The 23,475-nt window shown below is 42.9% G+C and overlaps 1 long non-coding RNA gene across 1 annotated transcript; it reads right to left on the minus strand.

Moving 5' to 3' along the window:
- Positions 1 to 436: 436 nt before the first annotated feature.
- Positions 437 to 22,957, minus strand: LOC115091521. The gene is made up of 3 exons (XR_003856744.1): positions 22,899 to 22,957; positions 2,777 to 2,869; positions 437 to 670 (listed from the first exon to the last, which is right to left on the minus strand). It is a non-coding gene; the product is annotated as an uncharacterized LOC115091521 (long non-coding RNA).
- Positions 22,958 to 23,475: the final 518 nt, after the last annotated feature.

Below are 23,475 nucleotides of genomic sequence, written 5' to 3' on the forward strand. Positions count from 1 at the left end.
ACCAGGAAGACGCCTTCACTCTGTGAGTACCTCTATGATCCGGCGCTCCAACTCCACCCACCAGCCGTGGCGTTACCCGCATTGCGGGCTCCCGCCTATCAGGAACATCTGGGTGAGACTAACTTCTGAGCCTGTTGAATGTACTGGCACTTCGTGGATCAGTGCTTTACCTTCCTGCTTTCACCATCTATCTACAGCAGTACAATAAAGACTCTATCCATTCTGTGTCTGCTATCTGTGTCAGCCTATTGCAGTGGTTCCCCATGGGGCTCCTCCCTGTGGGCGGAGTCATTTCCATTGTGACCAAGGGTCGACAATGCCTCAAACACAACACCCATCACTGGCTGTATAACTCTTTCTTTATACTATATCTTTTAATTTGAGAACATGCAATATCATTACTTCTAGTTTTTAATTTGACAAACTGCTAGGCAGACTCAGCACTTCCTGGGGCATTCTGCTTCCTATGCGATTCCCATAATATTTGTTACATTCATTATTAGTTACCTACTAGATACAACAGTGCATCCTTTTGTATAGATTCTAATTTATCTTTGCTAATTAGATTATTTTAAACAACAAAACCTTGACCTCCTGAAGTCATAGTAAATTTGAAAATACATCTTGTATGGAATCAGTGATGGCATCTGAATTCTGCTGCAGGTGGAACCTACACAGGAGGAGAGAAAAGATGCTATTAGGGGAAACCTCCACAGGGAAGTAAAGTTAGGAACTAACCAGCTCATTAGAAAAAGTCAATGAAAATGAAGAGTTCTGGATCACTGACCATTTCCCTAATCAGTAGACCAAGTCTAACCTTGATATATAATTATTATGACATCTTACTATAGCATGAACGTCAAATCATTGGCACCAAAGAGCAACTTTAAAAAGAATAGGAATGTTCATTGGACTATCATCTTGGAACCTGAACTTCTGTTAACATTAACCAAAAAAAAAACTCCAACAAAATCCCAGCCAGACACAGCATTTCTGTTTCCCAGAGAGTAGCCTCGTTGGGGAAACCACGACTTCCTACCATTGGACATATCAAACCTTTGGAACGATAACTATGGATTTCATGATTTCCTGAACTGTATTTCCCAGACTTTTGATGGAAAAATATGAAACTTAATGAAGACAGAACATCATGTGGAGCCCTCCAATAGGAAATCTGTGAAACAAAACATTCAGGCAGCCTTCTCTTTTCCTAGCACATGACTTTCCCTTCAGAAGGCAAGCAGCCGTGCACAGGACATAACTGCAAGGAGTGCAATATCAGAGGAATACCAGCATGATTTAGGGTGAACACAGATGCAATCCAGCAAGGCCATATAAAATACAAATCTATTATTTTGTGGAATCAGGAGAATGCACATAGAATTTTAATTCAAAAGCAAAAAAATGTTTTCTAAATTCTCTTTGGCCTTTCCTGGGGTGGATTTGTGTTCGTGCCCATGGCTGTTTTAAGCCCCACGAGGCCCTGGGCAGAGACAGATTTAGGAGTTTGCCACCCCTAGGCACTGTTACTGCTGTTGCCCCCCGGGTAAGGGCAGATAACAGTGAGCAGGAGGTGGAAGGCAGGGCGCCACAGTTTGCTACGGCAGCTCAGGCATAGATAGTGTGGCAAAAACCGGAAAAATCTGAAGCACATTGGCAAACATTTCCATCTTTCAGATTATAAAAATTAAGTAATTTTGCAACCTTGCTTGTGTCTGTATAATTTATTTTTTTTATTGGGTGAGGAAAAGGGATCTTAAGTATTAGTACAAGAAGGAGATCTCAGGGATGGGCAGCAGAGAAGGAGAGAATGAGAGGACCAGGGATGGGGAGAGGAAAGGAAAGGAGGAGGAATAAGAATGGGGTGAGGAGAAGGGGAAAGCACTGGGGATAGGAGGAGTCTGAGAAGCAAAGAGGACTGGGGATGAGGAAGGTGAAGTAGAAAGGATGAGATGGTGAGGATGAGAGATGGGGAAGATCAAGGAAAAGGGGGAAAATCAGGAATCTGGAGGTTCTGGGATTGAGAAAAGGGGAAAGGGAATAGGAAATGCTGGTGAGGAGGGTGTTCTAGGATCTGGAGAGAAGAGGAAAGAAGGAAGGAACCAGGATCCGGGGGGATAGAATCTGAGATCAAGGGAGCGAGAACCTGATTTGCAGTGGGTGGGGGAGGGGGAAGGAGAGGAGGGAGGTATCCCTGCTGTGCTCTGGTGCTGCTCCCACTTACAACTCCTCTCTGTCCTCTCAATCTGGCACACACACACCAGCATCAATCTCTTCTCTCTCACACACACAACCACTTCCCCCTTCCCCCCATCTGATCCACTCTCATCCCTCAGCCTCTCTTCTCACCCCCAGTAATCCCCATTCAGCCCCTCCTAATCTTACCAAAATGATCCCCCTTTGCTCTCTGTGCTCCAAACTCACTCTCCTCCCATTTTGTTTCCTGAGGCTGCCTGGGAGGGGAGGGCCTGGATCAGGAAGCAGAGGGCTGTTCTCTGGCTGAGTGAAATTCAGCACAGCTGGAAGGCAGTAAATCTTCTCTTCTTTTTTTTTTAATATGGTGAGGGATCTATCCCAGTGAGGTTTTCTCAGGGCCCCATAGAGGCTTAAAACAGCCCTGCCCATTTGCTGTGTTAAGGATAGCCCTCCTACTTATGAAAAATTAAAAATTATGACACAGAAGACTCTGCTGCTTTAAAAAGACATCACTGCAAAAAAATATTTTGTCAGAGAAACTTAAAATAGGCTTGATCTCGAAACGGGTGATCATACTTACAAATCCCTTTCCCAAACCAAGGGTGGGTCTGATTCATTTCGTTTGTACAATACTGAGTCCTCTCAGCTTCCAGTCCAGGTTTAATCCAAAGCCCTGCAAAGCAATCCATTTCAGGGTTCAACAGGAATTCTGCAATACTTAAGTGATTTTCCACCCTGCAAATGTCAGCACAGGATCACAGTCAGGTCAAATCCGCCTCAAACCAGAGTCTTCACCCGCTAAGCTAATTTGTTTATTCTTCCACCTTCTATGCATGTGTTTAGCCTTTTCAAATTTACAGCTAGTTATTTTGGTCAAGTATAGAACAATTGTAGCTCAAGTTGTTTAGACCATCTGTAAACTCTTGGCCAGAAATACAAAGGATTTTTTCCACCCATAGGAACAGAATGAGGGCATCCCCTGAGTAAATCAGTTTTGCTGCTTGCTGCTCAGGCCATGCTTCACGCAGCACTAAGGCATACTTGCTGGCCAGACTCAGTCATATGATTTTATGGGGAATGTTCCAATAATCAGTGGGATATGATACTTATTTGTGGTTCGCTGCCTCATCAATTTTCATTTGAAAATTGAAACTATATTGGGTATGGCATAAATTACAAATTAAATTGGATGAAATATGCCTAGAAAGAAAACTAGCTTTTGGTGGGAATTATCTACCAAAAACCCTACAAAAATGCCAAAATGTAAAAAAAAAAAAGATTTTTCCTGGAAAAGATAATTGTGTGTGGTACCATTAACATTTACTGTGGCAGGGAAAGCAAGAATAAACTAAGATGATTGCTAGATTATGGAATGTTTGAACTGAAGGAAATCTATAGATAAAGTAAAATCATCAGAATGTGTTTCTTATTCTCCTACATGATTTATTACACAAGGCAGCAATGAAAGACATAGCCACATAAGTGGTGGTTAGTTAGTTATTTGGAAACAGTCAAGACCACTGAGGAGTTCCCGGATGTTACAGCATGCCTTGTTGTGCTCTAGGAGTAGGATGTCGAATAGCGAATAGCGTATGCTGATTTACAGAAAGGAAAAACCCATCAATTTGCTATTTACTTAGCATATGATAATGGCAATGGTAGGACCTTGGTCGACGCCATGTTGAAAACTGGCGGCCCTGGGTTTGGAGCTATAGAGGGTACACTGGGCCCCCCCCTGTGCTACCAGGGAAGTTCCAGTAAGGACCCAGTCAGGGAAGTAAGCTAGGATGGGGGTGATTGGGTGAGCTCCAGGGAGGTTGGTATTTGAGTTACCAAAGTGAGGTATTTAGGGAGGGGGCGGAGCCTCCACCTGGGGCCTTCATTATCATATTGACTTTTACTTCTTAATTCGGCTGCCTAATGGGGCCATGGGGGTGAGGGGGGATAGGGAGTCTCTTGAGACTCTCAGAGATTTGGCTTATGCAGGGAGGTGGAGTTATATGGGCTGCTAGGGCCCTTTAAGAAGATGGCAGCCCTCACAGGGTGATTTTCAAAGAGAAACTCCTCTCTGGCAAGCAGTGTATCCATGGGCTGTGGTGGAATTGCTACTACCCCGCTCGAAAGACAGGGCATGGTCCATGCTGACAGCAGTCATTCATGCTAATAGCTGGGATTGAAAGAGAAATTTTACCTATACCAACCTTTTTCCCCATGGGTCGAGCCTTAGGGTTCAGAGTCCAGCAGGACTTAGGAGAATATGCACAGCTAGGAGAGCAGTCCAAGGGTCAAATCAGGGGGTGGTCAGGCAGAATTAGTATCCAGGCAAGGGTTGGGCAATGAGAGATCAGTCCAAGGAGAACAAGGAACCAGAGACAAAGAAAGGGCAAGGTGGGGAACAGGAGCAAAGCAGAAGTGAAGGAAGACAAGGACCGGAACAAGGCGAGGAGCAAGGCAGGAACTGGCAGCCAACACCAGCGGGAAGCAGGAGGATATTTTGCTGAGGTGCTGACTTGCTGCTCTGCTCCTATTTAAATAGCCCAGCAGGGCTGACATCATCAGAGGGTGCCATGAAGAAGTTCTCACCAAAAGGCCCATAAAGATGATGTATGTGCACGCGTACCCGAGGAGAGGTGGCTGGAAGTGTCCCAGGGAGAGGCAGCATGACAGTGAGTCAGGGCCAGCTGTGGTGTGGGTGCTGCGGTCGGCCGATCATTACACTCGTGAAGTTTCCCTTTGAAAATCTCACCTGTGTGCGGCACACTGGGGTAAAGTATAATGCCAGAAATTACAGTTCTCCCAGTCCTAGTCTGTAGCTGCCTCTCACTTCCTTTCCCAGCCCTAGTCTGAGGTTGTTTTTCATATCCTCTCCCAACACTAGTCTGTCGCTGTCACATTTTCTTTCTAAGGCAGTCTGTGTCCCTGTGACTTACTCTCACCAAGCATTCAGGATTATAGGCATGGGGAGGAAGGTGTGGCAAGTGCCACCTCTAACAAAGGGCTTGCCACCCTAGTTCCTTCAGGCCCAACCATAAATATCATCACAGGGGAGGGGGTAAGCAAGGAATGGCAAGTGCTCCTTCCCCCCCTCCCCCCCCCCCCCCCAAAATGAATTCTCCCAATTCCATCAGCCTCTTCCCTTCCCTCACAGAAATGCCAGGATTAGGGGAAGTGAAAAGAAGCTGTTCAGGGGACAATGAGGCAACAACCAAAGGAAAAGTAAATGCAGGATCCGTGAACTGGTGGCAAGCTTACCGGCCCTGTGGCTTCCCCACCTCTTCCTTTGGCACGGGCTTCCCGTTACTTAGGAAACCTGTGTTAGGGGTGCGGATGCAGCATGTATCTGTGTGAGAGAACAAGCATGTCTGTCTGTGAAAGTAAACCCGTGATTGTGTGAGAGTGTGTGTTTGTAAGCACATTGCCCTCTCCCCCTCCCCCACTAATTGATATGCTCTCAAGGTGACTCCACATCAAAAGTTCTCAGGTATGTGGATGCCGCAGGGCTTGTGATCATGTGTGCCAGTTCACAGGCTTCATGTTTACTTTCTCTTTTATTGCTGTTGCTATAGGCCTGGGGTCCTGGATTATGAGTCAAGCCAGGTAAGGGAAAAGGCCCAGGTAGGGAATTCTGTCCAAGAGGTTATACAGAGGCCAGATGATGGGGGAGGAAAAAGAAAGAGGCCAGATGCTTGGTAGGGCAGATGCTAGGGAAGAGGAGAGAGGAGAGATGCTGAGGGAGGAAGGAGAGAGGGGGCAGATTCTGAGGGCGGAGGAGAGAGGGGAGATGCTGGGCAGGCTTGAACCATGTGGATGAGGTCATGGAAGGGGAGTGGAGCCAGAAAGCTATAGCAGTGGCAAGAGGAGCTGAAGCTTCAGGCTGGGGGAGAGAGAGCGAAAAGTTTGATACTTGGTGGGGGGCGGGGTACATAAAATCTTCACACGTATATTTTTTAAAGTTAGCTTAGTTTATTTACCTTGATTTATCACTTATCTTATAATAAAATCTAAGCAATTTGCAAAGTAAAATTTACATAAAAATTGATAAATGTATAAAATAAAGTTTACAGATACATAATAAAGTTAACAGATAAATACTTCAATACATTATGTTTCTATTAAAATTACTAAATACACAAATATTAAATGAACATAGTAAGACTACAATAAGTAATACATAAACATAATAAAAACTACAATAATAACCTAGATGCTATATATAAATTGTAAGAGCTTAGAAGGCTCTACAGTATAGAAAAAAAAAGTCAGCTAACCTGAAAACACCTGAAAAAAATGAGTGTTTAAAAACTTTCTAAAATTACCATAGCATTTTTCCAAACGTAAGGCTAATGGAAGTGAATTCCAAAGGCTGGGTGCAAGACACGTAAAACAAGTTTCACGAGTGCACTCCAGTCTGACCATCTTGGGTGAAGGAAGCGTTAATAACTAGGGATGTGAATCGTATTTCTGAAGATTGAAAATATCGTACGATATTTTCAAAGTCGTCAGAAATCGGGGGCTCCCCAAAACCGATACGAAAACCCCACAAAATTGTTCGTGGGGTTCTCTTATCGTTTTGGGGGAGGGCGGGAAAACGGCACACAAAAACACCCCTAAACCCACCCCGACCCTTTAAAGCAGCTCCCTTAGCTTCCCCCACCCTCCCGACCCCCCCAAAATGTTTTAAAATTACCTGGTGGTCCAGGGGGTGTCCCAGGAGTGATCTCCCGCTCTCGGGCCGTTGGCTGCCACTAATAAAAATGGTGCCGATGGCCCTTTGCCCTTACCATGTGACAGGGTATCCGTGCCATTGGCCGGCCCCTGTCACATGGTAGGAGTAATGGACGGCTGGCACCATCTTTAAAAATGTAATGGATAGCCGGCGCCATCTTTAAAAATGTCGCGGGCCATCCAGTGCTCCTACCATGTGACAGGGGCCGGCCAATGGCATGGATACCCAGTCACATGTTAAGGGCAAAGGGCCATCGGCGCCATTTTATTAGTGGCAGCCAAGGGCCCGAGAGCGGGAGATCGCTCCCGAGACCCCCTGGACCAGCAGGTAATTTTAAAATGTTTTGGAGGGGGGGTCAGGAGAGTGGGGGAAGCTAAGGGAGCTGTTTTAAAGGGTCGGGGTGGGTTTTTTGTTTATCGGCTCGGGCACAGTCGATAAAATAAAACCCGATCGGGCCGCACGAAAAAAAATTCACGATGTGAATCGGAACCGATTCCGGTTCCGATTCACATCTCTATTAATAACTTTTATTGTGACAAATGAAGATTATGCAGAGGGTGATAAGCAATGTGACAATTAGAAGGATACTGGGGAATACCCCACCTGAAGACTTTAAATGTTAAACAACCCAATTTAAACTGGATACGAAGTGAGATGGGAAGCCAATGGAATTCAAATAAGAGTGGTGTAACATGATCTGTTCTTTTTTGCTAAAATTAATTTAGCGGACGTATTATGGACTAATTGAAGTCTTCTGATTTGATTTGAAGTCAGACATGGAACAAAGCATTACAGTAATCTAGACCAGGGCTGAGCAAACTGGGGGAGGTGGACCCCCCAATGGGGGCTTCAAGAATCCTGAAGGGGGGGCCCACTGGCTGCCCAATCAAGGAAGAAACAAAATGGCTAGGCTCAGCGATGTCGCGTCACTGCAAGCTCGGGGAGCTGGCAGAACATTGTGATATCATTGTAAGCATGCCACAGCTTAGCCATGCTAGAGAGATAAAGTTCCTGGATGGAATAAATGACAGTTTTATGGAGCAATTGGTTCAGGAACTGAGAGAGGGAGCAATTTTATATCTAATTCTCAGTGGAGCGCAGGATTTGGTGAGAGAGGTAACGGTGGTGGGGCCACTTGGCAATAGTGATCATAATATTAATTAATGACTGGAAGAGGGACAGTAAGCAAATCCACGGCTCCAAATCCAGTGGCTCCAGGGAAACTTTGATAAAATGAGAAAAATAGTTAGAAAAAACCTGAAAGGAGCAGCTACAAAGATAAAAAGTGTGCAAGAGGCGTGGACATTGTTAAAAATACCTTCCTAGAAGCACAGTCCAGATGTATTCCACACATTAAGAAAGGTGGAAGGAAGGCAAAACAATTACCGGCATGATTAAAAGGGGAGGTGAAAGAGGCTAGGATCCTAGGAAGAAGGATCCAACAGAAGAAAATGGGATAAAGCATAAGCATTGGCAAGTTAAATGTAAGATATTGATAAGACAGGCTAAGAGAGATTTTGAAAAGAAGTTGGCCGTAGAGGCAAAATCTCACAGTAAAAACTTTTAAAATATATCCGAAGCAGAAAGCCTGTGAGGGAGTCAGTTGGACCGTTAGATGATCGAGGGGTTAAAGGGGCACTTAGAGAAGATAAGGCCATCCCAAAAAGATTAAATGATTTATTTGCTTTGGTGTTTACTGAAGAGGATTTTGGGGAGATACCTGTTCCAGAGAAGGTTTTCATGGGTAATGATTCAGATGGACTGAACCAAATCAAGATCACCCTTGAAGATGTGGTAGGTCTGATTGACAAACTGAAGAAAAGTAAATCATGTGGACTGGATGGTATACACCCCAGGGTTCTGAAGGAACTAAAAAATGAAATTTCAGATGTATTAGTTAAAGTTTGTAACCTTTTATTGAAATCATCCATTGTACCTGAAGACTGGAGGGTGGCTATTGTAACCCCAATATTAAAAAAGGGCTCCAGGGGCGATCTGGGAAACAGCCTGACTTCAGTGCCAGGAAAAAGTGTGGAAACTGTTCTAAAGATCAAAATCACAGAGCATATAGAAAGACATGGTTTAATGGAACAAAGTCAGCATGGCTTTACCCAAGGCAAGTCTTGCCTCACAAATCTGCTTCACTGTTTTGAAAGGAATAATGCATATAGATAAAGGTGAACCGGTAGATGTAGTGTATTTGGATTTTCAGAAGGCACTTGACAAAGTTCCTCATGAGAGGCTTCTAGGAAAAGTAAAAAGTCATAGGATAGATAGTGATGTCCTTTCATGGATTACAAACTGTTAAAAGACAGGATTAAATGGACAGTTTTCTCAGTGGAGGAGGGTGGGCAGTGGAGTGCCTCAGGGAATTGTACTGGGACCTGTGCTTTTCAATATATTTAACAGCTTTTTTATACTGATATTAGTGGGTACATCATATCGGTTTACATAGAACTATGAGAAATACAAGGAACGGGGGGGGGGGGGGGGGTGAGAGGAAGTAAAATGGAAGGGCACGGAAGGAGTGATCAACAAGGCGAAAGACATAGAGTGCAAATGATTAATTAGTTCCAAACAGGTGAAATAACATAATAAACAATGTAATATAATGTAATAAATAACTTAATAATATAATGCAACAATGTCAAATGACTGGGAGGAAAAGCGGGGTGACCTATGCTGGATATGCCTGCTCGAAGAGTCAGGTCTTTAGCTTTTTCCTGAATTTGAAAGAGCAGGGCTCAATACGGAGTTCGGTGGGTAGAGTGTTCCAACAGGTGGCACCTGCAATGATCTGGAAAGGAATACGAGTGAGGTAATCAAATTTGCAGATGATATAAAATTATTCAGAGTACTTAAATCACAAGCAGATTGTAATAAATTGGAGGCGGACCTTCTGAGACTGGAAAATTGGGCATCGGAATGGCAGATGAAATTTAATGTAGATAAGACTACAGCTGGCCCCTTCATCTGGAACAACCTGCCGACTGATCTAAGACTGGAACCCTGGCTGATTACCTTCCGGAAAAAACTCAAGACTTGGCTTTTTGTCAAAGCCTTCCCTTAAGTATAACATCGCAACAGTGCTTTCATTTAGCTCAATAGACTAAATGTACAAACCAGTAACTGCATATTCATCCATGTTCATTCTCCAGTTTTTTCTGTCCTTTATTTCCTGGCTACTCTAGCCTCCAAGTTCCTATCCCTGTTATTTGTACCTGCGCTTCGGCCTGCTTGTTATATGGTTTTTTGCTAAGTTAACCCCTAAGTTTGATGTAAACCGGCCTGATATGACGCCTGTCATGAAGTTCGGTATAGAAAAATGTTAAATAAATAAATAAATAAATAAATAAATAAGTGCAAGGTGATGCATATAGGGAAAAATAACCCATGCTATAGATACACGATGTTAGGTTCCATATTAGGAGCTACCACCCAGGAAAGAGATCTAAGCGTTATGGTAGATAATACATTGAAATCGTTGGCTCAGTGTGCTACGGCAGTCAAAAAAGCAAACAGAATGTTAGGAATTATTAGAAAGGGAATGGTGAATAAAACGGAAAATGTCATGATGCCTCTGTATCGCTCCATGGTGAAACTGCACCTTGAATACTGTGCACTTTTTATTTATTTATTTGTACAATTCTTCTATACCATTGTACAGAAACATGTTTCTATCACGACAGTGTACATAATAACTAAAACCAAATAAAAACATAAAATTAACAGTAGAATAAAATTACATAAACCATCATAATAAAATAAGACTAAAATAAAATTACATTCATTACTAAAAATCAGTAAGAAAATAAAATATAAAGATAAATAGGGACTCGTAAACCTCTCAGTCAATGCCTTGTAGATTAACCTTAAACGCCTGCTGGAAACACCATGTTTTTAACTGCTTCCTGAATTTTTTCAAGTCAAGTTGTAATCTTAAATTTTGCGGTAGGGTGTTTCAGAGTTTGGGACCTGCGATTGAGATGGCACGGTCTCTCACTTCACTTAAATGGGCGGATTTCACTGTGGGGACCATAAGAAGCCCTTTGTTCGTAGATCTCAATCCTCTTTGGGGCACATGAAGCCTAATCGTGGAATTCAACCAGTCAGTTCTTTCACCATATAAAATGTTATGAATGATACATAACAATTTATGTTTAATTCGAAATTCGACTGGGAGCCAATGAAGGCTTTGCAAAACTGGTGTAATATGTTCTCTTTTTTTGGTCACCGCATCTCAAAAAAAGATATAGTTGTGATGGAGAAGGTACAGAGAAGGGTGACCAAAATGATAAAGGGGATGGAACAGCTCCCATATGAGGAAAGACTAAAGAGATTAGGACTGTTCAGCTTGGAGAAGAGATGGCTGAGGGGGGGATATGATAGAGGTGTTTAAAATCATGAGACGTCTAGAATGGGTAAACATGAATCAGTTATTGACTCTTTCGAATAACAGAAGGACTAGGGGGCACTCCATGAAATTAGCATGTGGCACATTTAAGACTAATTGGAGAAAGTTCTTTTTCACTCAGCGCACAATTAAACTCTGGAATTTGTTGCCAGAGGATGTGGTTAGTGCAGTTAGTGTAGCTGTGTTTAAAAAAGGAATGGATAAGTTCTTGGAGAAGTCCATTACCTGCTATTAATCAAGCTGACTTAGAAAATAGCCACTGATATTACTAGCAACAGTAACGTGGGATATAAGTAGTTTTTGGCTACTTGCCAGGTACTTATAGCCTGGATTGGCCTCTGTTGGAAACAGAATTCTGGGCTTGATGGACCCTTGGTCTGACCCAGTAAGGCATGTTCTTATGTTTTAATGGGCCAGGGAGAGGAGCTATTTCTGCTGTGGCAGGCTCGGGTGGCTGCTCCTATGTCCAGTTTTGAAGGCAAAACTGGACATAGGAGCAGCAACTGCAGTGTTCCACAACCCAGGAATATCCTGTCACTCTCAGACCTCACTTCTTTGTTTAAACAGTCTACGATCTCTGAACTATTGTCATTCTTTTAACAGCATACAATCAAATCATCTACATAGCACAAAATGTACATCCATCTTCCATTTTTGTGTCTAGAATAAAGGCATGGGTCACTTTCTCCTTGCTTGAATCTCATGTTTCTCAGCATCTCACTCAGTTTATCAGCCCATGTTTTAGCAGCTTACTTTAGGATTTGTGTAGTTTGCATGCCAGTCTCTCTTTGTCTGGTTCTTCAGATCCTTGTGGCTGATACTGGTACATATAAATTTCTTCTTTAAGCTCCCCATCCAAAAAAAAACAGTCTTTATGTCAAGAGGTTCCACTTGTAAATGTTTTCTTGCTGCCACACTAAGCGGGATTCTTATGCTTCACAACTGGCGCAAACTTTTCATTGAGGTCCAGCCATATTTTTGCATGTAGCCTTTGGCTATCAATCTTGCCTTGTGCCTTTGCCCATTTCCCTCTGCCTGTTTACTAAAGGTTTTTCTCCCTTTCTATGTCTAAGGGAAAAATGCTTAGTAAATAGCTTCCTTAGTTTTAAAATCCAGTGGCATCCTACAGCTTTCCTGCCTCTTGGCAACTTTGTCAGTATTCCAAGTCTTATTTATATGAAGAGCCTCTTTTTCTTCTTTTGCTGCATTTCTCCATTTTTCTGCCTCAGCAGGAGGCATATACTCAATATCTCTCCATGAAACTGAGTCAGACACAGCTTTTTCTTGAATTATGCAGCATATACGGTGTAGTGGATTTCCTTTATTTGAACTTTTAATCTCCTTAGCTTTGGCTCTGATTATATAGGTGCTGCATCTCCTTCTGTCTGATTATCAATGTCATTCTTTCTCCTCAGGTTCTGAGACTGAAGTTCTCGGAGGAAAAACGTCATCAGCATCTGCATCTTCTTCTTCCTGTAGGTCATTATCACTGGAAGCTATGCATGCCTCTGCATGCACAAAATCATCCTCCTCTTACTCAGTAACCCCTTCTTGCTCTCTTTCTAGTAAAGCCATGTGTTATTTGTGGATCTTGCTATTTCAGATCCAAGGCTCAGTGATTTATCCTGGTTCATCCTTTCTTCTTCATCAAAATATGCCACTGTTAAGGGCTATAGCTTTTAGACTTTTCGTATGTCTTTCTCTCTTACAAATTTCTCAATTTATTTGTTGTAGAATCCACTCCATTGTCAATTCTAAATCTTTTAACATTTCTCTGAAATTTATTTTCATATAGGCACAGTAATTGTTAAATGTTTCAAAAACTTTACATTTGACAACAGATAGGTGTTAGTGTACTTTGAATAACAGTCTACAAAAATTTAAAAAATAGCTCTTGGTTGCCACCCTTTGTTTTTACTGCTACGGGGCCACAAATATCTGCACAAACCAGATCCAATATTTGTTTGCTATCTTTTGTTTGCAATATAGGAAATGAGCTTTATTTTGCGCTTGTTATTACATAGCATTCACAAAGGGGTAGATTTTCAGACGAGCGCGAACAGCCTACTTTTGTTTGCGCTCCAGGCGCAAACAAAAGTACGCTGGATTTTAGTAGATACGCGCGTAGTCGCACGTATCGGCTAAAATCCTGGATCGGCGCGCGCAAGGCTATCGATTTCGTATAGCCTGCGCGCGCCGAGCCGCGCAGCCTACCCCCGTTCCCTCCTAGGCCGCTCCGAAATCAGAGCGGCCTAGAAGGGAACTTTCCTTTGCCCTCCCCTCACCTTCCCCTCCCTTCCCCTACCTAACCCACCCGCCCGGCCCTGTCTAAACCCCCATCCTACCTTTGTCGGGGGATTTACGCCTCCCAGAGGGAGGCGTAAATCCCCGCGCGCCAGCGGGCCTCCTGCGCGCCGGGCCGCAACCTGGGGGCGGGTACGGAGGGCGCGGCCACGCCCCCGGGCCATAGCCGCGCCCCCGTACCCGCCCCCAAAACGCTGCCGACACGCCCCCGCAATGCCGCGCGCTCCGGCCCCGCCCCCGACACGCCTCCCGACACGCCCACTCCGAAAACCCCGGGACTTACGCGAGTCCCGGGGCTCTGCGCGCGCCGGGAGGCCTATGTAAAATAGGCTTCCCGGCGCGCAGGGCCCTGCTCGCGTAAATCCGCCCGGTTTTGGGCGGATTTACGCGAGCAGGGCTCTGAAAATCCGCCCCAAAGTATGTTCTTATCATCTTTGCAGGTGCAAAGTTCAAGCCCATCTGCAAATTCCTCTCTTCTAAGCTTGTTTATTTTTATGAAGAGCCTCTATTTATGCCCACAGTATCTATGCCATAAATTGATCCCTCTTTTTCCATGCGAATAAGCCTTAATTGCCTTGAATTTTTCTGTAGGCTGTAACAATTCAAGCAAGTTTGCACTAGTCTTTTTTGCTTTTAGCAAAACCTCACCATCTCTCTCCACTATACATTTAGGGGTAAATTTTCAAAGAAGCACGCGCATGTCCATGTGCACGCACTACCCGGCGTACACACATGGACGCCTGATTTTATAACATGCAAGTGCAGGTGTGCGCATGTTATAAAATCCGGAGTCAGCGCACATAAGGGGGTGCACGTTTGTGCATTCTGCGCGCGCCGATGCCCACGGCCTTCCTCAGTTCCCTCCCAGTCTGTTTCAATTTTGGAGCAGACTGAGAGGGATCTTCCCAACCCCCTACACTAATCTCCCTTTCCCTTCCCCTAACCTACCCACCCCCTAGCCCTAACCTAGCCCCCGCAAACTTTATCTTACCTTTTGAGCCTGCCTCGGGGCAGGCACAGGTTGCATGTGCAGGCATCCTGCTGGCAACAGATCCCCCAGCACAGCGGCAAATGGCCGCTGTGCCAGAGGCCTCTAGCCACGCTCTGCCCCGCCCCCCGGACCACCCATCCTGCCCCCTCCCTGCTCCTTTCCCAAAGCCTCAGGATGTACATGTGACCCGGGGATTTATGCGTGTGGCTGGGCCTTTAAAAATAGGCCCTGCTCGCATAAGGCCACCTATGCACGTAGGCCTTTTAAAATCTGGTCCTTATTGTTCTTAAGTTGGATCTCACAGTCATTTTGCATCATGTATGAAAGACTTAGATAATTCCTATCCAGTTCAGGGGTCCAATATACATCCATAAACTCAACAGTTCTAACTTCCCCCTCATCAATCAAGCTACTTACTTGGATTTTTCATTTTCCCTTGCCTTCAACAAACCTGCCATCTGCAAGGCAAACCTCTGTTTTGTAGGATTTGTCTAAACAAGTGAATGCACTTTCATTGCACATATATTGGTAGAATCCAGATAGTATCTGTTTTTGCATCTTGATTTGGATTATTTGCTATCTTCAACAAATATTTGTCTGCTAAAATCATTACTTACATTTTCTTCATGATCTGTGTTTCTGCCTTACCTCAGTTTTGAAGCATCATTTTCTCCTTCTCTTCTTCAAAGGGTTTTGGTTTGTTAGCAGTTCTAACATTCTCTTTATTTAGTTTACAATGCCTTTTTCCATGCCCTTTCTTCTTACACAGATATCACATCACATCTGTTGTTTCTGCTTTAAAAACATTATGAGCTATTCTGGACAAATTGACATCATTATTTTTAAAATCTTTTGTATTGATATAAACTGACATCTGTAGTCAGGTTCCCCTCCCCCAGCCCCATTCTGTTAGCATTGAGTTTAACAGTCTTGGATAGTTATAGATGTGGAAAACATAGGCACCTGTGCAAATGTGTTTGCCATATCTCTTTCCCTATAGGCAGATCTGCAATTAGCTTTTAAAAAAGACATCACTTATGTACAGGACGATTTCTTCTTTAAGCTTGGCTTCATGACTTTCTCACAAATGCTTGGCTCCTCTCTCAGCTGAGCAGTCTTTTTCAAGTGCATCCATAATGTCTATTTTGCTGAAGAGGGCACATATCTTAGCTGACCATGTAGGGTATGATTTTCCATCTTCTAGCATTAAAAGGTCTTCTACTTTAGATCGAGCTATGTTGCAAAAAAAATGTTATTTATATGGAATTTTTTGGCATGACTAAAATATTTTCTGTGTCTAAGACCTGAGGCAGTCCAAAAAAGGCTACGCATTAGGTATCAGGGCCCATAACCAAATGTTGGAAGCTATGGTTCAACTTTGTGTCCAAAGTAAGTAATCTAGCAGAAACAATGCACATGCAACTTAATAAGTTCTAAAAACAGTTCGGTATATATTTGAGAAACTAAAGATCTATGCACAACAAGAATCATCTCTTTAGAAGCTGTGGCACAGTAGCAGGGAGCACTGGATGGCCAGCGCCATCTTTAAAAATGGCGCGGGCCATCCAGTGCTCCTACCATGTGACAGGGGCTGGCCAATTGCACGGATACCCTGTCACATGGTAAGGGCAAAGGGCCATCGGCGCCATTTTGATTAGTGGCAGCTGACGGCCCGGGAGCGGGAGACCACTGGACCACCAGGTACCTGTAAAATGTTTTTTTGGGGGGGGGGGGTCAGGAGGGTGGGGGAAGCAAAGGGATTAGTTTTACAGGGTCGGGGTGGGTTTAGGGGTTATTTTTGTGTGCCACTTTTCCCACCCTCCCCCAAAACGATAAGAGAACCCCCACGATCAATATCGTGAGGTTTTCCTATCGTTTCGGGGGAGCCCCCAATTTCTGACGATTTTGAAAATATAGATGATATTTTCAATTGTCCAAAGCCCGATTCACATCCCTAGTAATTTCTGTTCAGACAGAGTACTCTTATTTATTTATTTATTTTTAATTTTTATATACCGACATTCTTACATCCGATGTAAATCATACCGGTTTACATTAAACAGAATAGCAGGAAATAAATTTCCATAGTCTAATACAAAGAACATTTCTAATTAAAATTATTAACAAGCGAAAGAAAAGGTAAAGAATTGGAATAAAGTTTAAATAAAAGAAAAATATAAAAGATTTTTTTTTTTACAAGCATTATCTTTCCCTTGTGCCATTCTTAACAATAATAGTAATACTTAGGCTTTTTTAAGTTCAGCCATGGATTGTAGTGAGCAGTGTGTTGCTCATGCGACCATTGTCTGTTATGTGTGGCTCAAAAGGAAAACGGTTGAGAACCAATGATCTAGAATATTAAATTCAGCTGAGCAAACAAAACAAAGGATAGACCAGGTCTCCTTAGGTACAGGGATACGTTATTTGTCGTACAACCTTTCAGGATAAAACAGCATGTGCCCGACTCAGGCCGAGTTTCATCCAATCAAACTAGGCTGCATCAGAGGCTAAGCTTGTGCATATTGGGAAAAGCGGTGGTGTAACTAACCCAATCTTTAGTTGTGGTGGATGGCATTCCACACGTTATCTCACTTGTATATGTAACGGTGCTTCTCTTGCAAACAGCGGTGTGGGCACCCTCGAAGAACTTATTGAACTGAAAGGTGCCAAAAACTGTTCAAAACAAACCCATTCAAAATATGTCTCCCCACAAGTTTAGTTGCTCCTGCATAAATGCTTTTCCCAATATATACCAGCTTAGTCCCTAATGCAGCCTAGTGTGATTGGGCAAAACTTGGCCCGAGTTGGGCACATGCTGATTTATCCTGAAAAGTTGTATGACAAATTAAACATCCCTATACCTAAGGAGACCTGGTCTATCCTTCGTTTTGTTTGCTCACTGGCTTTATTAGACCAAATTCAGCAGAGACATCAAAAAGCACCATGCCTAAAGATATCCAAACTGGAAACCATTAGCTCTTTTGTGTGCTTGCAGAAGTTAGTATTTGTTAGTATTATGTTAGGAATTGTGTGTGTTTAGAAATAGGACTTTGGGTTATTTTCTGAAGTTACTATTTGCGTGTATTAAAACTATGAATTTGCCAAGGTGACTTATTTATATTTGATCTGGAAAGGAGAGAGTGCCTCCTCCTGGGCAACTAGTCACTAGTTTGATTCTGGGGAAGGGGGAGCCTATTCTGGCTTCACCTTAACCAGGGTGGAACTAGGCTGCTGGCACTAACCTTTAAAAAGGAGACAGAGTAGCTTTTAAACTAGATGATGGCGAAAAGCCAACAGTGGCTCAGAAGTGCATGGTTCAGAATGAAATACCCTTGAAGGATACTAACAAAACAGGGATGTTAGAGCATCCTGATAAAGAGGTTGCAATAAATGCTACAATAGCCCATGTGCCATAAAGTAAAGAGCAGACAGAGAAGAAGGTTCCAAATTACCCCGGTCAACTGATAAGCAGGTTGTTAATTCAAACAAAATACATGCTTAGAAATGTCTGTAAACAAATGGCTGTAAGTCTAAAAAATAAGCAGGCTGCTACAATATGGAAGCGCTAAAAACGGATGTCCTAATACACCCATCCACCTCTCCTGAGCGTGCGATGCGTTATGCAAACGAACAGCCACATGAAAAAGAATGTGCTAGGGGAAACTGTGCGTCCCTAGCACATCCTTGGCATCGGGCACCCAGGAAAGGTGACTGTAGGCACAGCCATGGGTTAGGAAAACGTATGCTCAGTTAACAAGCGTCCATTTTCTGAACCCACACACAGCCATGGGTTAGGAACACAGATGCTGGTAAATTGATCGTCCATTTTCCTAACCTGAATGCTGGCAAGACTTTTTTTTTCATGTTGCTGCTTTCTATGGTTCCTCCTACTTAGTATCGTGATGATATTAAGTCAGAGGAACCACAGAAAAGCAGTATTTTCTACTTTTCTGTTGATGGCTTGGGGCACCCCAAGACTTAACGCCGACTCCAGGGCTGGCATTAATTTTTTAGGGTTAACAATGTGATTTTTTTACATTCGGGGTACTAGCTAATAGCTTCATTAACATGGCATTTACATGTGATGAGCGCTATTAGCTACATTCAGATTTGGACACATATTTTGGATGTGCCAATCTCATTATTGCAACAGTAGTTATTCTAGCGCATCCAATTGTGCATCAAGTTGTGCACTAGTCTGAGTGCACTGTATTGCATTGGCTCCAAGATGGGAGAGTTAGAGTGTATAGCACTGGATGAAGAGGTAGATATAATTGGCATCTCAGAGACCTGTGGAAGAAGGTTAACCAATGAGATATGTGATACAAATTATATTTCAATGAAAGGATGGATCAAATTAGTGGAGGGTGATGCTATATGTTAAAGAGGACATAGAGTCAAACAGGATAAAAGTTCGACAAAAAACAAAATGTACTGTTGAATCTTTATGGAGAGAAATTCCATTTGAGAAGGGGAATAGAACAAGAGTCCGGATGTACTACTGTCCACCTGACCAGAATGAACAGACAGATGAAATGCTAACAGAAATTAAGGAAGCTAACAAAATTGGCGACTCAGTAATAATGGGTAATTTAAATTACCCCAGCATTGACTGGATAAATGTCACATCAGGATAGGCTAAAGAGGTAAAGTGTCTAGATGAAATAAATGATGGTTTCATGGAGCAGCAGGTATAAGAACTGACAAGGTTGGAGGGTGGGGGGTGATTTTACATCTAATCCTTAATGGAACACATGATTTGGTAAAAGACATAATAGTGTTAGGACCAATTGGCAATGGTGATTTTAACATGATCAAATTTGTCTTGATATCAGGAAATAGGATGCTAAGGAAATCTACTGTGATAGCATTTAACTTTCAAAAGGGAGATTATGATAAAATGAAAAAAAAAAGGTTAGGAAAAAACTGAAAGGAACAGCTGCAAAAGTCAAAAGCTTACCTCAAGCATGGACATTGTTTAAAAATACAGATATATTCCATGCATTAAAAAAGGTGGAAGGAAGGCAAAAAGACTGTAGGTATGATTAAAAGGTGAGGTGAAAGAGGTCATTCCAGCCAAAAGAACATCCTTCAAGAAATGGAAAAGGGATCTGAATGAAGAAAACAGGAAACAGCATAAGCACTGGCAAGTTAAATGCAAAGTATTGATAAGGAAGGCAAAAACAGAATTTGAAAAGGAGCTTGTCGTAGAAGCAAAAACTCATAAACACTTTGTCAGGTACATTTGATGCAAAAAGCCTGCGAGGGAGTCAGCTGGACCATTAGATGATCAATGGGTAAAAGGGGTGCTAAGAGAAGGAAGGGCCATAATGGAGAGGTATTTTATTAGCATGTAGGCATTTGTATCAATCTTATTTGTTGTGTTTTCTCAGTAGGACATGCATTAGTGGTAAGTTACTGTCTTTTCATAAGGAAGGCTATTGTGCCTGATAGTAAAGGGAGTTTGTTTTGCTTTTACTGAGATATCATCAGAACTAGAATATGTTTTTTGTATGGTGAGCTGTACGGGTAATGCCCTAGTTCTGCTCTGCACCCATTGCTGGGGGTCGAGGGGGTTCCTGAGGATGCAGATTTTATGTTTACATTTAGCCCTGTAACAGTCACATGTTCAGTGTGTCACGCATGTGAGAACCATCTGCCAGGTGTGTCCTGACTGAAAAACGTTTGAGAACCACTGCCCCAGACAAATCTTCCCACTTGTTTCTAGTGGCTAGAAGTTCTCAGTTCTGCTCCACTTTCAGCAGAAGAGTTTCTCCTTCTCCAGAGAGAGACTCCTGTCCCTCCAGGCTCCCCACACACAAAAACAACTACCACCTTCTATGAGAAGACTCCTCTCTTTGCCTAGTGGACAGTGCTCGTATTCCTCCCAAACCCATCCCCTGTTTTGGAAAAGAGCCCTCACTGCTTTCACTTACAGCCCTAGGACCTCCCACTGCTGGAAAGTTCTTAACATTAAACATGGCATTCTCTATCGCCTATAGTAAGGCCTAAGCTGCCTTACACATGCAAATCCTTAATTTACATCTACATTTCACTACACTTCCTTTTGTATACTTACATGTGAAAAATAAAAAGTAATAAATATTTTTCTATCAGCACGAAGGTTGGATTTTAAATGTGGTAATGTTTGATATAGCTTTTACCAAAAGTCTGTATTCTAGGAATATGGCAGTGGCCACCCTATCCCTGAACGAAGAATCAAAAAGGTACCATTTCCAGCTTGCTTTGCAAACCTGTCTTGGTAACCTCATAGCCAGTTAGGTTTTCAGGATATCCACAATGAATATGCATGAGAGAAATTTGCATTTACTGTTTTTTTTTTCCTTCAATGTAGATGTTAATGGAATAATCCTGTGACTAAGATCGGAACAGGAACTCTGAACTGCAGCTTGAGAGATCCAGGTTCAAATGCTCCATCCGATAGGGCTGGTGAGGCTTGAACATACTGCAGAGATGGGAGCAATAGCAGCCCCTAATGACCAACCAACACTGAAGTTGCTTCTTCAGAAGAGGCAACTGTGAAACCCTGGAGCTGGCAAGGATCATCTGAGACACCCAGGTGGGCAGCTTGACGGGGGAGAAAGGGGGTGAGGGATGGAGAATGCTGAGAGCTCAAGGGTACAGACAAAAACTTAAAAACAAGGCATTAATATCTAGGCACTAATGTTCCTCATCAGAGGGTAACTTTCAAGGCCTGCAGATCTGCAAGCCAATTTTAAAGGGAAACTCGCCGCAGAGTGGCACTGCTGAAATTAGCCGAATAAGCAGATCCTTCCCGTTAAGGGCCCTGTCCTGCCCACCACTTAGCTGGATAACTACTTTGCTGGATAAGAAGTTATCTGGTTAAGTGGTGGCCACTGAGCACGGACGGATATTCAGATGCTGCCACTTAGCCAGATAAGTCATACTCAGCCAGTTAAGTGGTGCTGAATATCGAGCCTTATATGTCTATATCAAACTTAGAGTACAATTTTCAGACTGCCCACAGAAATGTAAAGCTGGCAAGTGCTTTTTACTCCCTGACTTCGCACTAATTTTCAATGGTAAAATGTTCCCTTAGGCAATTTTTCTTAAGCAGTTTTCATTAAAAAAAACCCCTCCTTTTTGTGCTGATGCTTTATCCAGATAAAGTTAAGCTCCTACTATGAGAATTTTGCAAGTATGGAGGTACTTGCAGGCCCCTCCCCCCTCCGAAGCCGCCTCCAGGAAAGCCTCCATGCACCTTGGATACAATTACGCATGTAATGGCACTATGCTTATAACTGGGGCCCTGCACACAGGGTGGGCAATTTCCATGGGTAGAGCAACGTTTTCCCCGCAGACATGGCCCTGAAAACTGCCCTCATAATGAACAATTAGGGACAGTGAAGTATTAGAGAGCTTTTCAACATCATGAGCAAAACACCACAGTGACACTTGTCACTTTTACTACTCTGTGCTCTGCCTCAGATAATATGAAGTGAGCCTCACACTACGCTAGCAGTTTCTGGCCCTGTGTGAGACAATGAAGTAAGTGAAGGCGCTGCTCCTACCATTTCCCCGTCGTTTTTGGTAACAATGCTGGTGGCTGTGCGCTGAAGTGTTTCAAACACTGTTTGTTCTTGTGCGGTAAAACAAGATTGGAGAGGGAGATATATCTTAACAGTAGACTCATTTGGGTGGTGTTTGTGGTGGTTACATCCAAGGGCTTGCAGACAATTTGGATAAAAATCTGAGGACGTACAATAGAAGTTCGCCCTGCCAAACCATCTGAACTCTGTGGTAGTCCCGTGCTCTTTTTTCTTTTTGTCAGTTTTTACCAACCTACTGCACAAGCTTGGCCAAGTAGCTTGTGGCCTATTCCCCCCCCATAAAAGCAACGGCATTGGGTTTGCGGCTTCTTCAGCAAGTAAACTCTTTAGTTTACAAATTATACATCCTTGTCTGGAGATGACTGACAATATTCAGAGTGAGATATATATATAATTTTAAGTCAATCTATTAGATATCATTTTTGTATGTCTGTTCTGATTTCTTGCATTCCCTACTGACAGAGTGTAGTCAGAATGCATTGGATTTACACTACCATGATAATTGCATTGATCCGCATAGCAAAACCAATAAGAGTTTCATGAAAGACAGCTTTTTCCAGAGTGGGATAGCCAAGTAAACTTTTAGTCTGGAGACTTAAGGGCACACTTTCTCTCTTAATAATTCCAGCTTTATTTATAACAGGAAACAGGGCTCACAAAATGTAATCTGCTTACCTCCAGCAGTATAATTCAAACAAGCCTTCACTTCAGATGTGTCAGGAGCTGCCTTCTGGTGGAAACGCAGGGCCTGTCTCTTCCTAGTTGGGCCCAGATTCTTATTCCTGCTCACCAGGGTCCCGCCCACAGAGCTGTCTGCTCCTCTAGCTTTTAAGGCGGATCAGACTAGATATCTGGTCCTGCACAGGTTAAGGAGGGGTTTCAGGGACATTCCTTCATAGCCAGCTTTTGTTCTAAACCTGCAGATGTTCTCATAAGGAAAGTAATTTTAACAAGAGAATTTATGCACATTAAAAAAAAAAGTATGCAAATAAAACCCAACCTTGCCCGACTCTATTCCCTGGAACACACTGCTCACTACAATACATGGCTGAGCTAAAAAGAAAAAGATTAATTATTACTTTTATTATTAAGAATGACACAAGGGAAAGATAAGAGTTCTCTATATGAACCGAAATTACATAATTTTTTAATAAGTTGTTATAATATGCCTATGGGTCAGGAAAGTCCCACCCACAGGGATGGGTTGGATTATACAGAAAACCCTGCAAAAAAGTAAAAAAAGACATTTAAG

This window comes from Rhinatrema bivittatum, chromosome 5 (genome assembly GCF_901001135.1).
Source record: "Rhinatrema bivittatum chromosome 5, aRhiBiv1.1, whole genome shotgun sequence".
Taxonomy (NCBI): Eukaryota; Metazoa; Chordata; class Amphibia; order Gymnophiona; family Rhinatrematidae; genus Rhinatrema; species Rhinatrema bivittatum.